The 16734-nt window shown below is 34.0% G+C and overlaps 1 pseudogene; it reads left to right on the top strand.

Moving 5' to 3' along the window:
• The first annotated feature begins 257 nt into the window (after positions 1-257).
• LOC134241692 (3-oxo-5-alpha-steroid 4-dehydrogenase 2-like) lies at positions 258-1400 on the top strand (annotated as a pseudogene).
• Positions 1401-16734: the final 15334 nt, after the last annotated feature.

The following is a 16734-nucleotide window of genomic DNA, read 5'->3' as shown; positions in this document are numbered from 1 at the left end:
TTTAATGTAGAAACAGTTCAGCATTCCCATAATATCTATACAATCAATATATATTATTATAACAGTAACTTGATCCGAAGGGTCGTATCACGTCTAGTTGACAGGCGCGGATCATCAGATCTAACGAGACGCGAAGCGTCGAGTTTGATCTGATGATCCGCATCTGTCAACGACCTATGTTTTCTTGAATGTCCAAAGTCATGTTTTTCAACAATACATCGACTGTACATAATAATTATAACTCTAAAAATCGCAAGATGAGGTGGGGCAGACTACCTCTAGATCCATGCATGATCATTGATGTGTTTTAAAAATAATTTAATCTGATTTCAGGACTTTCATTTTCTCGCTAAGTATAAGGGGAGGTAAACCCATTCCTTTGTTTCCTTTCATGGCTTTTCTTCTGTTCAGAAAACGGTGCTCTACAGACGTACGGAATACTCCCACCGAATACCCAGCATTGAGCTCTACAGACGTACGGAATTCTCCTACCGAATACTGAGATCCACCACTGGTTCCAGAAAGCAAGATTCTGTCTTGGTGTGTAAAACAAAAAAAGACTTGAATTAAAGATACATACAAGTGTTTGTTTCGAACTTTTTTAAAATGACGTATAAATGGGAAAGGACTCGTTTTCAATTTCTAAAGAGTTTATACACAAAAACACAGAAACACTTTTTAAATAAAATTTATTTTATTTCATTTTTGTTTAGGTATTAGAATATTTTTTACGGGAATGTACATTAACATCCGGTATGACAGTTTGCTGACGTCACTTAGGAGAGAGAAAGAGGGCACATATCAAACTCCAAGGGGTAGTTAGACATATTCATATCTATCTTTATGTTCACTGTTCTGTCGTACATGGGGAAAATGCAAAGAAAATTGTGTATCTTTCTTTTAAACAATTTTGGAACTGGTTTCAAAATTTACTGTACTTTTGTCCTTAGGATTTCTATTCGAGTACGTCTCTGGTGCTAACTTTTATTTTGATTCCTAGGATTCCTTTTCGAGTACGTGTCTGGTGTTAACTTTTATTTTTATCCCTAAGATTTAAATTCGAGTACGTCTCTGGTACTAACTTTTATTTTTATCCCTAGGATTCCTTTTCGAGTACGTGTCTGGTGTGAACTTTTATTTTTATCCCTAACATTTCTATTCGAGCAAGCGTCTATGTTGCTAACCTCAATTTTTCCCCAGGATTTCTATTTGAGTTATGTTGCTAACTTTTATTTTTACCCCTAGGATTTCTGTTCGAGTACGTCTCTGGTGCTAACTTCCTGGGAGAAATCGTTGAGTGGATCGGCTTTTCTGTGGCGTGTTGTAACCTCCCCTCTCTAGCCTTTGCTATCTTCACCCTCTGTAATATCGGCCCTAGGGCTTTCCATCACCACAGGTAATATACTGAGTATAGATATACTTCACTTCAAAAAGAATAAAGAAGTTTAAATTTTTTATGGCATTGAGCTCACTTATAACATTTTACAACAACAATAAAACAAATTTCAACTAAATCAAGCTTATGACTTATCACCGCTTTATTGTTCTCGAGAACAACATTTTTGAACTTTTTCTCTTTTTTATTTCTTTAAAATAAATCAACCTGTTGTGGTCTCAAATACCCCCTAGGGATCATGATTTAAAGAGATTCAACTCTATAACACCTGAGGATGCTTCCATATAAATACAACCAATCAAAGTTTTGCTGTTCTCGAGCGAATTTTTTAAATGTTTTTCTTCCCAGGGGTCATCGGTTAAACAAACTAAAATCTACACTTTTTGAGGATTCTTCCATATCATCCTGATCATAGCTTTGCTGTTCTTGAGAAAAAAGGTTTTAATTTTTTTTCATACATTAGATAGAAAAGAAAACATGATCCCCAATGATAGCCCCGCCCTACCCCAAGCATCATCATTTAAACAGATTTGAATCTAAGCTATCCGAGGATTCTTCCATATTGATATGATCAACCATGGCTCTTTTGAGAAGATTTTTTGAAGATGTTTTTCCTTGTTTGTTCTTTTATAAAACTGTGATCCCCTATTGTGAACTTATCCGAACCCCGGGTTCATCGTTTGAACAAAATTAAATCTATACACTCTTTAAAGAAGGTTTTCTATAAGTTTAACTTTTTTGGCCAATAGTTTTTTTTTTTAACTATTTCTGTCATCGTCCCTTGAAAGAGGGAATGACCATTCATTTGAACAAACTTTGTTTGTTTGTTTATTAAGAAAATAGCACATAATTATAGAACATAGGTTGACACATGAAATCTACACATATTATAAAATACAAGTAAAATTACATAGGTTCTTAAAGGTGCTTTGGCATTGATGAAACTTAAAATCTTCTCAAATGTTCTGTATAATATCATTTACGATAAATCTGATTTTATTATTGCAAACTCTTCAAACGAAATGAACGGAAACTGCAAATAATTGGAATTTTCATAAGACAAAGCGGCATAACTCTGCCAAAGGTTGTACCCAAAATATGACCTTGATATTCTTATGATAAATCTATAACCGGTAGAAATACACAAGTCGGTACTTCGTTTAATAATTTATTAACGGTCCAAAACGTGGTGTTTCTACTCGATCTGTGTGTCGGCGTGGACAGTGCAAGACCTGTCCAGTTTCCAACTGAAGATCATGTACAAAACAACCAATTTATAACAATGATGAAGTAAACAATTACAATCGAGAGTTACTCAAAGTAGAAGGACAAAATTGACATAATTAAATTAATCGAATAATAATTAACATGTTCACTCAGGCACAGGTGGCATCAAATGTCATGCGGTCAAGGTCTTTAATTATGTTTTACTTAGCACTATCAAAGAATATAATTGTGAATCAAAATCTGTTCATTCCACACGGTCACAGTACCCCTTCACCCCCCGATACACGTACTCGTGTTTCGAAGTTTGTCTATTGTTGGTGGGAGCTCTTCTGGCAATATTTGAATTTCTTGAATGCTGGTTTCTACCTCCACAGGTCGGACCACTGCGAATTGCTCTTCTTAAGGCAAGAAATGGTTCAGCGTGCTTGTTTTGCTCGAGCAGGGAAAAAAAATCTGTATTTTTTGTCTTGGCTTGAAAACTCTAGGTCAGATATAGCTTTTATAGCTTTCTTCGATTCGTCAAGCTCAGTTGACGCAGCTACAAGTTTTTCCTGAAGTTCTGTGATAGTCTTGTCTTTCTCCGATAGTCGAATATGAGACGTTTTCCGCTCGCACATCCATTTGTTTTTATAAAGTCGAACATCCGATTTGTAGAGAGCCGCCTGTTCCCGGAACTTTTCAGCTTGTGTTTCCAAAGTTTCAGCTTGAATTTCAACGACACGTACTGAAGAGAAAGGCATTTCACTCAAAGATTCTTTTTCTTTGTTGGTTGTCCGAAATTTTATTATTCTTTCTCTGTCTCTGGTTTGCTTCCTCTTTGATTTCCTTCGCACTGTTCATGTTTCGCCAGTCTGTGTTTCGACTGAGCGCGTCGGTAATGAAGAGACGACACAGATGGTACGGAAAGTCCGTGTTTTACACATCCTAGCATAGTGTCCTCTTCTTCCACAGTTAAAACATGATGATGTTTAATTATCACATGTTCTTATTTGTGGCATTATCGTACACTTTCATTTTAATTATACTGAGTATTATTTTTTTTATATCTTTTATTATGATTGTAAATGATCACTTTTGCGACGGACAACCTCGAATAAACAGCTTTAATTTTAAGACTGTCTCCTGTCCTGTTTTTCAGGTTTAGAAATATTTGTTATCACCATTGTCCCCAAAACACGGTGATAAATCTTTGTTACAAATTTCATGCAGTATGTGCAACCTCTGCGACGAAATTGAACGGAAACTGCACATTATTGGAATTTTTCGAAGTTTTCGAGGATAATTCTGTCAAAAATTGGTTCATAGTACCAAAAACAAAAAATGCCCTATATATTATTACGATAAATCTCTATACCAAATTTCATGTTAGTCTTGTTCAACCAGACGCTCGGCTGTCTCCGTAAACTCCGACCAGCAGAGAGTCTGGTAAAGAATCACGTAAGCGTTTGTAACCGTCAGAGGGCGCTATCTTGTTTTCATTTTTAAGATCCTTTTTGAAAACGAATGTTAAATGTGTTTCTTCTTCTGGATTGTGACTTTATATTAATAAACTATTCTTTAATTTGGGACCCCTAACGAGAAATTACAATACCAATCGAAGGAATGTGTATTACGCAGGTAAGGCCACACTACTTTCACTTTTGCTTTCGTATACAATATTTGCAAGACATAATAAAACACACTTACCTATAACTGTTGGACATTACCGTAAACAATTAACAAATAGTATCAGAGCAAACGCTGTTCTCCAAAACATCAGAAGTGGGATCAGGAAGCATTGAATAATAAGCATTCCCTGTCAAGCGGTCACATCCGGTGTGTGCTTATTGTTCATGTTCAGGAAAAAAAAAACGGAAGAATCCATCGACAATGCAGTGTATAAATAATTGTCTAGCAGGGAAAAAAATAATAATTTCATTTAATATGACACATTAACACAAAATATAATATAATATAAAAATATCAAAAAAGACTTTGAAAATATTATTCAAAGCTAATTCTGAATTAGCTGCTTTTATCGAAGGAAGTGCAAAACTTCCTTACCTAAGTCTAAATACTTATACCTAGTGATTATCGTTCTTGTTGAATATTTTAGTTGATTATTGCCCCTTTTATTAAAAACACCTTAGGTCGCTTTGGTTGCAACTTCCTTTTTCAATACTAGTATTCCAACATCATCTTTGGTCGGTAAAAATTTTCCAGCTTGTTATTGTGTATTATAAATTTGAAACAGTCATTGAAATTAGTAACTGATTTGGAGAAAACATTTTTAAAAGCGATATTTTCAGCCTTTGTGCTAAGATTAGGCATAGTTTCCCTGATGTTAATGGATTTCCTTGGGGGGGGGGGGGGTAGGGTGGACGGTGGCTATCGTGTTCAGCTTGTACAAAATGAAGAAGGGGTCTTTCTAAATACATTTAACCAGAAAACGGTTTATTGACATGCATGTATTCATAATTAAATAGGGGGGGGGGGGGGGTCATCGCAAAGCTTTCCACCACGATAGATTCAATATTAAGATCGGGGCAGGGGGTTAACTCTAAACAATTACTTGTCAATAGCTATTTTGTTATAACAAGGTGCAATTGCACTTACTAGATTAATGTAATAACTATAAATATTCTACCGGGTTACCCGCATTTGCTGAGCGATCTGACAAGATACTTTTCCGGATTGGGTTTTGTAATTAGTTTGGACTTTCAACTTCCAGTTTAGAAAAAACAATTTTGTTTACTTTTAGTCCTCTAATTTACTAAATATTTTATTACTTGAGAGTCGATTTCATAAAAGGTAAGTGGAATCAAGAACATCAAAAAGGATAATTCTGTCTGTTAAGTCAATATCAGAACTGAAATTTTATAAAATTATTTTAAAGTTGCTCAAATCCTCCCTAATTCTGCTCGTCAATGAACTGCAATCCAGGGTTCCATTATTATTGTAAAATTCAAAAATACAATATAATTAATGCACCGAAAGCAAGTTATTTATTGATAATATTGTTTTAATATAGTTAAACTCCTTGCAAAGCAGTCTGACAGTGGAAATTTAAAATCACTTATTGTTAATGTTTATAAAATACAAGTAGGTAACATTATACTCACTTTAATTACCATATTTGACACTTTTGACATGGCTCTCAACTGTGTTTGAAATAACTGTGCACCCGACAGCCTGAGATGCAGCATATAGGTCAGGAATTGAATATATAGTGAGTCGCCTTATTCATAATTTTGCAAAATCAAACTTTTCAAGACAAATATTTTTTATACTTCTCTCAATACTGCTCTCAAAAAGACTTCAATTTAAAATAAGGTACATTATTACAACTTTAAGTTGGTCTCTCTTAAATATTTTGTAGAATTTTATCATATTCTAGCCCGATAAATTTGTACCTGCTTTCAGCAGACCTGTCGTGCTCATGAAAACATATCCAACACATCATACTTGTAGATGTCTGATGATAATACCAGGTGTAAGGTTTTGCCAAACTTAGTGTAATTATAAAACAGTTTAATTTCTGCTTTATATCCTTTTAACCTTTCTATAATTTTATAGGTAGTGTCAAACATGTAAAGGCACCATGTACATTATACTTTTATTGCGACTCTGTTGTGCTAGACTGTAAAGACAGTCTAAACAGTTTAACAAAATGGACAATTCCAACTCATGACAATAATCATCTAGCTAGCTGTTTCCTTTTATAGCAATAATACATGCATGGATCTATGGGTTGCACATTGCCCAAATTTTATATGATTTTCAATTCATGCATAATAGCTTTTACATTAAAATCAATTTTAAATACATTGAATCCCCAAAATTAAAGCCCATTGTCCATCTAACAATTTTTTTTTTTATGAATTCATACATGTAACACAACTACTCACACTGAGCATGTTACACTTGCATCTTGCATCACATTCAGACTGAATATGAACTCCCAGCTACATTGTTGTATGTGTAGCTTATAAAAAATATGTTGAATGTTGAATATGTGTTGTTTGTTTTTGCTTATTTGGGGCATGCTCGTTGTTGGCTGCCCATTGCCCTTGTATTGAATTGAGAGCCCTTAAATCATGATCTTGCTCAATTATAAAGAACTTTTTTATGAACTCACTTAATCTTGGATCACGACAGACTGATTATGAGCTCCCAGCTACATTGTTGTATGTGAAGCTTATAAAAATATGTTGAATGTTGTGAGTATATATGTTGTTTGATGTTGTTTGATTTGGGGCATGCTCGTTCTTGGATGCCCATTGCCATTGTTGTATTTGAATTACTCCCCTTAATTTACATTAATACAATAGACATACACACTGCATGTTTCCAAAAAATGTTAATTATGACCTAGCTACAATTATAAACATTTTTTATTAATTCATAACACAACTACTCACACAAAGCAATTTACACTTACATCTTGCATCTCATTCAGACTGATTATGAACTCCCAGCTACATCTCTGTATGTGTAGCTTAGGGGACGACCATTTGATTCTGAGGGGGGGGGGGGGCTGGCAGATTTTGGAAATAAATAATCTGTCCCTGAAAATATTGAAAATAAATAATCTTTCCTCCACTACAGAGAAAATAAATAATCTGACCTTGACATGGTATTTAAATATTGTGAAAAATACCTTTTTTCTGTACGTGTAATTTAATCTCAAAAGTCTTCAATTCCAAAAAAATTTTCAAAGTATTGTATGATACGAATAATAATAATAATGCCATACTAACAGGGACAATACCAATATTTTTGTGCCTAGTTTTACTCTTAAAATACACAAAAACCATATAGCTTCAGGGGGCTTTGCCCCCTGGGCCCTTTTCATTCAAAGTATAATATGACTAGTATTAATAATGTCATACTTTGGTACATATCTAACAAATTCCTACACAATTGTGTCTGGTTTTACTCTTTAAAATACAGAAAAACCCAAGAGCTTCAGGGGGCTTCGCCCCCTTCATTCAAAGTATGGTATGACCAGTATCAGTTATGTCATACTTTGGTTCATAATAACCAATACCACTATAAAAGTGTCTGGTTTTACTCTTAAAATACAACCCAAAAGATTCGGGGGAGGGGGGGTGTTACTCCCTTGGCCACCACCAGGGCTTCGCCCAGGACCTGGGGGCCTTACGGCGCCCCCAGACCTCTTGCCTAAACGAAGTTATACACGCCCCTCCCCAAATCCTGTATCTGCCTATGGTATATAAATGATTAGTCAATAGGTCACGGTACGGAAAGACAAAGAAGAAAATAAATGATATGTCCTTGATAATCTTGAAAATAAAGAATCTGTCCTCGACAGGCATGAAAATAAATAATCTCAAAAAAAATTTGCCAGCCCCCCCCCCCCTCAGGATCAAATGGTCGTCCCCTTAATAAAAAAAACAGCTACATTGTTGTATGCGTAGCTTATATAAAAAATGTTGAATGTTGTGAATATGTGTTGTTATGTTATTTGATTTGGGGCATGCTCTTTGTTGGCTGCCCATTGCCCTTGTTGTATTTGAAATACAGCCCTTAATTAATTTACATACACACTGCATGTTTCATCAACTGTTAATCATGTCCTAGCTACAATTATAAACAACTTTTTATGATTCAATTAATACAACTATACTCACACAAAGCATTTTACACTTGTATTTTGCATCACGTTCAGACTGATTATGAACTCCCAGCTACATTGTTGTATGTGTAGCTTTATATATATATATATATATAAATATATATATATATATATATATATATATATATATATATATATATATAAAGCACAAATTACAACAACTCTTAAACTAATATAACTGCCCTAAGTGAAGGAATATTAATATAGAAAGCACAGAGAAATTCACTTTTACAAGGATACTCACTTCCGCCCTAGCCCGGGGTTGAACTCGCGACCTACGGAATCTGTCTCCTAGCAGTATAGGAACAGCGCGTTAGACCGCTCGGCTATCTAGGCAAGTTAAAAAACTTGCTTTCGATGCCGATGGAATTCTCACAACGCTGCCCTACACTACACGGTCATTGAGAATGGAAGTGAGATACAGTTATTTGGACATTAGTTTTTAGAGGATTGTTACCAATACATGTTGCGATGAAATTAATTTTATTTATAAAGCACAAATTACAACAACTCTTAAACTAATATAACTGCCCTAAGTGAAGGAATATTAATATAGAAAGCACAGAGAAATTCACTTTTACAAGGATACTCACTTCCGCCCTAGCCCGGGGTTGAACTCGCGACCTACGGAATCTGTCTCCTAGCAGTATAGGAACAGCGCGTTAGACCGCTCGGCTATCTAGGCAAGTTAAAAAACTTGCTTTCGATGCCGATGGAATTCTCACAACGCTGCCCTACACTACACGGTCATTGAGAATGGAAGTGAGATACAGTTATTTGGACATTAGTTTTTAGAGGATTGTTACCAATACATGTTGCGATGAAATTAATTTTATTTATAAAGCACAAATTACAACAACTCTTAAACTAATATAACTGCCCTAAGTGAAGGAATATTAATATAGAAAGCACAGAGAAATTCACTTTTACAAGGATACTCACTTCCGCCCTAGCCCGGGGTTGAACTCGCGACCTACGGAATCTGTCTCCTAGGGCGGAAGTGAGTATCCTTGTAAAAGTGAATTTCTCTGTGCTTTCTATATTAATATTCCTTCACTTAAGCAGTTATATTAGTTTAAGAGTTGTTGTAATTTGTGCTTTATAAATAAAATTAATTTCATCGCAACATGTATTGGTAACAATCCTCTAAAAACTAATGTCCAAATAACTGTATCTCACTTCCATTCTCAATGACCGTGTAGTGTAGGGCAGCGTTGTGAGAATTCCATCGGCATCGAAAGCAAGTTTTTTAACTTGCCTAGATAGCCGAGCGGTCTAACGCGCTGTTCCTATACTGCTAGGAGACAGATTCCGTAGGTCGCGAGTTCAACCCCGGGCTAGGGCGGAAGTGAGTATCCTTGTAAAAGTGAATTTCTCTGTGCTTTCTATATATATATATATATATATATATATGTATATACATATATATATATATATTTATTTATTTATTTAAATTACAGCCCTTAATATACATTATACAAACTGCATGATTAAATGTACAACATTAAACTATTGATCATGACCTGCATGTAGCTACATGTTTGTATGTATATAAGAATGTGTAATAATTAATTCCATGCATTACATACACTTTTGAAAACTACACACTCTTCAAAAATATTTCATTCACATGTATTTCATTGTAGTCTTTCACCAGTTCTAATTATTTTTTTATTTTACAAAAATCAAATCTTTACACATACACCATACATCAAATTATGATGTGTAGCTGATTATTATTTAATTTAATGAAAAAAACAAATAATTAAACCATTATACTTTGTACAAATATTTCAACTTTTAATTTCATATGCTACAAGGATTTAATATTTAATCCACAAAGATGAAAGATCATTGTTTCCCCTGCAAGATGAAATTCATTATTTCAGTAATACTAAATCTACAATTGTTTATTGGAATCAAATTTTGGCAAAACTTTGAAATCACGAGACTTCATGAGTATTAAATTTTATGGCTCAATCAGGTCATTGATTGGACATACTTCTCGTACAAAAGTAATAATTTCTGTAGCTTAAACCAGTATTGTAACTAAGTTTGTTAAACATAGATAAACCTTCTTTAAAGTTTAGATTTTGTAAATTATATTGCTGTCATACTGACCTTGTTAGCAAATTTAACCCATACGTAGGTCATATTTTTGCTGATGTGTTTCATACCAATTGTTAGGCCCTTGTTTTTTATACTAAATTTGAACTCAATGTCCCATTGCACCTGATAAATATATATAGGGCTTGAGGTAAATTTGAACAGTCGGTAGGGAATGCTTTCTCTTAAGCAAAAGAAATTTAAGGGTACTTGTTCAATGAAATGTTCATCCTTGTATGGTTATACTTGTACATTTATCTTCTCTCCAGTTTTCTCACTAGGTTAATTTGATATACATGTACATGTTTTCCAATAAATAGGGAATATTTCCAGTGGAAAGTAAGTACAGTTTCCTCTTAATTCAAATATAAAATAGAGTTTAAATATGTTATTTATTGATTGATTGTGTATTTTGTATACACATACATTTTTATACCTGTCTGCTGATTTCTGCGTTATATTGATATACATGTGTACATGTTTCTTTTATCTACTCATCACCAAAATCTTAGATAGTATTTTAAGGGTCATTTCATTGACTCCATGTCCCGGTATAATCGGGGGATAAGTTTAATTATACAGGGTTTCAGTTTTATCAATAATGATAGGTATTGGCTTGGACATGGCTACTTCTGCCGCTCTACCCCCACCCATATGGTGGCGGAGTTCCCTACCACAAGGAAACTTGTGGTCGGGAACTTGTGGCGTAAACGAGCGGCACTAAGTAACTATCCTTATATGCAGTCATGTAACTCATGAAAGTTGAAAAGTAAACTTTTGATTTAGATATACATAAATAAGTGCTTGAAATCTGCACCTCCCAGGGTCAAGGCTTTTACCACTTTCTGAGATGGTGTTTGTGAACTTTGACCTTTGAACTATGAACTTTTAATCTGAGTTTGAATATTTAATATTAATTTATGTAATCTTTGCTTTGTGTTGCCAGAGACACCAATTGCTTTTCATAATTTGTGTCTCTGGATAAACAGCCATGCCCAATTATCGCCACAATAAAATTTATTAAATACATACTTGATGTTTTTATATGCACTTATATGAGTTAAATATACATGTACTGTTATAATATATAAAATACGAACAAAATTTGCATGTTTCACAATAACGTATTCCACATTTATTGCATTATTTTAAAATTTCAAATTCAATTGTAACTCGTGCTATAATTGTCGATGTTCAATTATAGGTCAAATCAATAAAGACAATTTTGCAAAACAGATATATTTTCTACATTCCTTCCTTCATCCTTTCTTAACAAAAGGGAATACATTATACTGAACTACAAATAATAAACAATGTATAATATAAAACAAAGCACTACAAAGCAAATCAAACAAACAAAATTTAATACAAAATTAATACACACAGTTTGAAGAACATAAAAGAAACGGAGAAGGAATCAATGACACAACGACAAAACCTCTAGACATGTAATTAAAAAAAATGTTTTTTTGTGATTTATTTTTTTTTATTTCGACGAATTGTTGCGTTCATGTGTACCCTCATCCACGAATTGATACACAGGGGCTTAAAACACTTGTCCTTTAGGATGTGTACATATAAGAAAATACATGAAATTTAATCCCTCTCCCGAGCCTATAATTTTTTATACAATCAACGAAAATTTGTCAAATCCCAACAAATTTGATGAATCCACAGTATATTCCATCGTGCTGTGAAGACCCATCAAATATCTTATGCAGTTTTCTTAAGTCCTTATTTACATTGAGTGAATAATAAATACCAACCCCACATAACAAAATTATTCCTACTGAAATGCAGAACAACATAATAAATCTATATCTATTAACAGACTGCCGTTTTGCTGCCAGCTTTATAAGAGGCTTATGTGACCGCAAAACTTTGCTCTCTTGAAATAACAAATTTAAAAGTAGTACAATAAAAAGTCAGCTCAAGAACTTTATTTTTGCGTCTACCAGCAAAAATTTTATTTTTGGGTATTAAAGTATTATAAATATTATATAAAACAATAACACGGATACAAAAAAGTTTTACTTTTAAGTACAACAGCTTTATCTCGCTTTTAAATACAAAGTATCCATCTCGTGAAAATAGGTGTCGAAGAAAATTTGGCGATTAAGAGAAATCAAGAAAAAAAAAAAATTAAAAAAGTTATTGATGTACAAATTTTTTGACAACAATAAATATCTGTATACAGGACATAAAACACCAACCCCAAGAACTCCAATGGTGGAATCGAATGCCAAGGATTAGTAAATACCCCCTTTTGATTGGCCAGTTTCGCTCATGTATTGATCAGAGAAATATAGATTGAACGTTCCTCTGATCAAAATTAGTACAAAACAAAGCCTATCAATTAAAATATAACATTTCTGCCAAAATAAAATCCGATGAAAAGTTATATTTGCTAAAAAAAAAAAAGACATGATAACGACAATAGAATTTTACGAAACATCCAATATGAAACAGAAGTGGCAGATTCTGTGATGTCGTCTACTTCAAGTTCACTAAGATTTGGCAAGTCGACATATGGATCAAAGTATCTATTGGTAATTGATAATACAACGTCGATATATCTGAATATCAGACTGAAGGCTACAGCAAGTATTTTCTTCTTCTCATGTAAAAGTTTTTGAAATATATGCGGTAAAATCTTCGTGAAAGCATCATGCTTAATTAAATTTGAAAGCTAAAGTAAAAGCCCGAATCAACTTTTGGTCCGTAGCTCAGAAATAACGCGAACACACTTGGTATTGAGAAATTACTCAATCCATCGTCAGAATAAAAACTCAGCACCATATTGTAGTAAAAGTTCAGAGATACTGTCATGACCATACAAGTATGTTATGTACAGTGGACTCTTATTGTCTTTATTGCATAAATTAACGCAAGTATCATTTTTTAATAATAATAATTCGACCGTGCTGTAATGTCCATTTTCACAGGCTATGTAGAGTGGACTAGTTCCTTCGTTATCACATAAATTGATGTCGGCACCTTTTTCAATAAAAGTATAACCGCGCTGTCATCACCGTTGAGACATGCTATGTACAACGGACTGCAGTTGCCTTTATTGCATAAATTCACATCAGCACCTGAATTTAAAAGAAGTTCGATTGTGCTGTAATGTGAGTTTTCACAAGCTATCCAAAGAGAACTGTTTCCATCTTTATCACATAAATTAATGTCAACACCGTTGTTCAGTAACAGTTGTAACGTGCTTTCATGTCCATTTTGACAAGCTATATAAAGAGGACTAGCTCCAATCTTCTCAAATAAATTAATGTCAGCACCGTTGTTTAGTAATAGTTGTACCGTGCTATCATTTCCATTTTCACAAGCTAAAGATAGAGGACTGAATCCATCACTATCCCATAAATTGATGTCTATCCCGTTGTTCAGTAACAGTTGTACCGTGCTATCATGTCCATTTTGACAAGCTATATAAAGAGGATTGGCTCCATTCTTTTTACATAAATTGATGTCAGCACCGTTCTTCAGTAACAGTTGAACCGTGCTATCTTGTCCCTTTTGACATGCTATATAAAGAGGACTGGATCCATCATTATCACGTAAATTTATGTCAGCACCGTTTTTCAGTAACAGTTGTACTATGCTATCATGTCCATTTTGACAAGCTACAGATAGAGGACTGAATCCATCATTATCACATAAACTGATGACGGCACCGTTTTTCAGTAACAGTTGTACTATGCTATCATGTCCATTTTGACAAGCAATATAAAGAGGACTGAATCCATAATTATCACATAAATTGATATCGGCACCGTTGCTCAGTAACAGTTGAACCGTGCTATCAAGTCCCTTTTGACATGTTAAATAAAGAGGACTGGCTCCATTCTTCTTACATAAATTGATACCGGCACCGTTGTTCAGTAACAGTTGTACCGTGCTATCATGTCCATTTTGGCAAGCTACCCAAAGAGGACTCTTCTTATCATTTTTACATAAATTGATGTCGGCCGCGTTGTTCAGTAACAGTTGTACCATGCCATCATATTTGTTTCGACAAGCTATATAAAGAGGACTGGCTCCATTCTTGTAACATAAATTGATTTTGGCACCGTTGTTCAGTAACAGTTGTACTGTGCTATCATGTCCATTTTGACAAGATACATAAAGAGGACTGGCTCGATTCTTCTTACATAAATTTATGTCAGCACCGTTGTTCAGTAACAGTTGTACCGTGCTATCATGTCCCTTTTGACAAGCTATATAAAGAGGACCGAATCCATCATTATCACATAAATTGATGTCGGCACCGTTGTTCAGTAATAATTGTACCGTGCTATCATGTCCATTAAGACAGGCCATACAAAGAGGACTGTCCCCATTCTTAATATTACATAAATTGATTTTGGCACCGTTGTTCAGTAAGCAAATAGTTGTATTGTTACGTCTTTCTCCAGTTTTTGTGTCGATTCCAGCCTCTTTGAAATGATTTTCATGATTTGCAGCAGCAAGTAATAACGGGGTCCACATGTCATTAGTTGTGAACTTGTTTACGTCAGCACCAAGTCTTACTAATTCTTCAACTACTGAAAAATTATGAAATTCAGAAGCAACATGAATTGGTAAAGAGTCATCCCATATTTCTACCATTGCTGTTTTTTTATATTCTTCGCTTAGAGAATTTAATAGGTTTAAATTGCCATTCGCACATATAGCAGAGAATATAGGATGTTCTTTCAACTTTGTTTCAGGGATGCTTTTTATGAAAAAGGAAGAAATGTCAGAATGACAAAATACAATAAATCCGACCAAAGGACATATTTCACTTTTGAATGAATAAAGGAAATCAAGTCTTGTGAAAAAAGACTTTTCAAATGATTTTTGAAATTCCGATCTGTCTATTTTTTCACATTTAATTTTTACAAGAAGCTTTTCGAGCGAATCCACTTTTGCTTTAAAAGAGTTGATTACACTTTCTTTCCTTAAACATGGATTGAGTAGAACATCTACAAGGTGTTGTGTTTGCATGTCAATGATAAACCTGTCGACAAGATCATCAATGTACTCTTCAGGAAGGTAAACAGTGAAAGGATCGCGATCTTCCTCTTCTGTATTGTCCTCTATTCTCACCCGACGTCTCAGAAATCCACTGTCTGCGTACTGTATTGTCTCTTGTGGACAATCAACACCAAACACCAGAGTTGATATCTCCAAAATAAAGTCATGAAGGAATTGGAAAGTATTTCCTACACGTTTGACATAGGACCCTTTTAATTCATGTAGAGTACTACGAATGACTGAAATGTGTGTGTTTTCTTGTAGCTCACACATTCCTAAAATGTTCTTAAATTTCATTAAAGAAATATTATCTTTTACAATAGTGTCGATTTTCAAATTGTTTTTAAAAGCTACTATCAAGATAAGTGAGCAAAATCTTTTCTTGTCTGTTTTCTTCCAAATTTCAATTTCCTTTTTAACAAATTTGTACGGATTTTTAAAGAAATCAACCCCTTTTTCGTTGTCGTTTGTCTCCCATGAAATCAGCTTACAAAGCAATGGGAAATAAGCTTCTGTTTTGATTATTTCAGTAACAACCTCTTCGGATAAATGCAGATTCTGTGAATACTGATTTAAAATCGATTTTTTCTCGTTAATAGTCAGTCCATGTTCTTCGCTGTCAATTTCTACTGCAGTGGATTCGTCCAACAAGTTACCCTTGATTCTCTTGTCATAAAAGACACATCTTCTACATGATATCAATAATTTATTTTTCCTCAAGCAAATCTCCAGCGTTTTGTCTAAACTTCTCCATGAATGATATAAAATTTCATCTAACGATTCCTTACCTAAAGGATCATTGAATACATATAAAATCCGATTTTCTGAGAGTCCAGTTGAACACTTCTTTTTAATTTCTTCCACCTTATCCACCGGTATGACATTCCATCCCTGCTCTTTAAATATAAGTGCAATATGTTGAATTATTGCAGATTTTCCGGACCCAGAATTTCCAACCACCGTAATAAAGTTTACACTTTTAAGCTTTTCTTGAACCACTTCACTTGCTCTTGTAGGAATAAAGGCAATATCTTCTTCTCGCCAATTCTCGATAATTTCTTTTACCAGTGTGTTTTCTGAAACAGATATGATTTTTTTAAGATAATAAGTATTTAAAAAAAAACAGAAAATAAGAAAGAGTAAAATCAAATACTTTTCTTATATTAGTAAAACTGTATAATTGTCCACTGAGCTTGTTCTTTCAAATACATCTGAATCTGAATAAAGTATTGGAACATACTGTTGCATTGTTAATTGTGATTGCAACATGTATTTACTACAAGTAAGTGAGTAAATTAAAGTATTCGGAAATAGAAACGAATATATATATACTCAC

The sequence above is a fragment of the Saccostrea cucullata genome, unplaced genomic scaffold, assembly GCF_032062105.1.
Source record: "Saccostrea cucullata isolate Sc308-1 unplaced genomic scaffold, CSIRO_AGI_Scuc_v1 ctg1141, whole genome shotgun sequence".
In the NCBI taxonomy this organism is placed as follows: domain Eukaryota; kingdom Metazoa; phylum Mollusca; class Bivalvia; order Ostreida; family Ostreidae; genus Saccostrea; species Saccostrea cuccullata.
The sequence above is the reverse complement of the archived record's forward strand: the minus strand, read 5'-3'. Positions and strand labels throughout refer to the sequence as shown.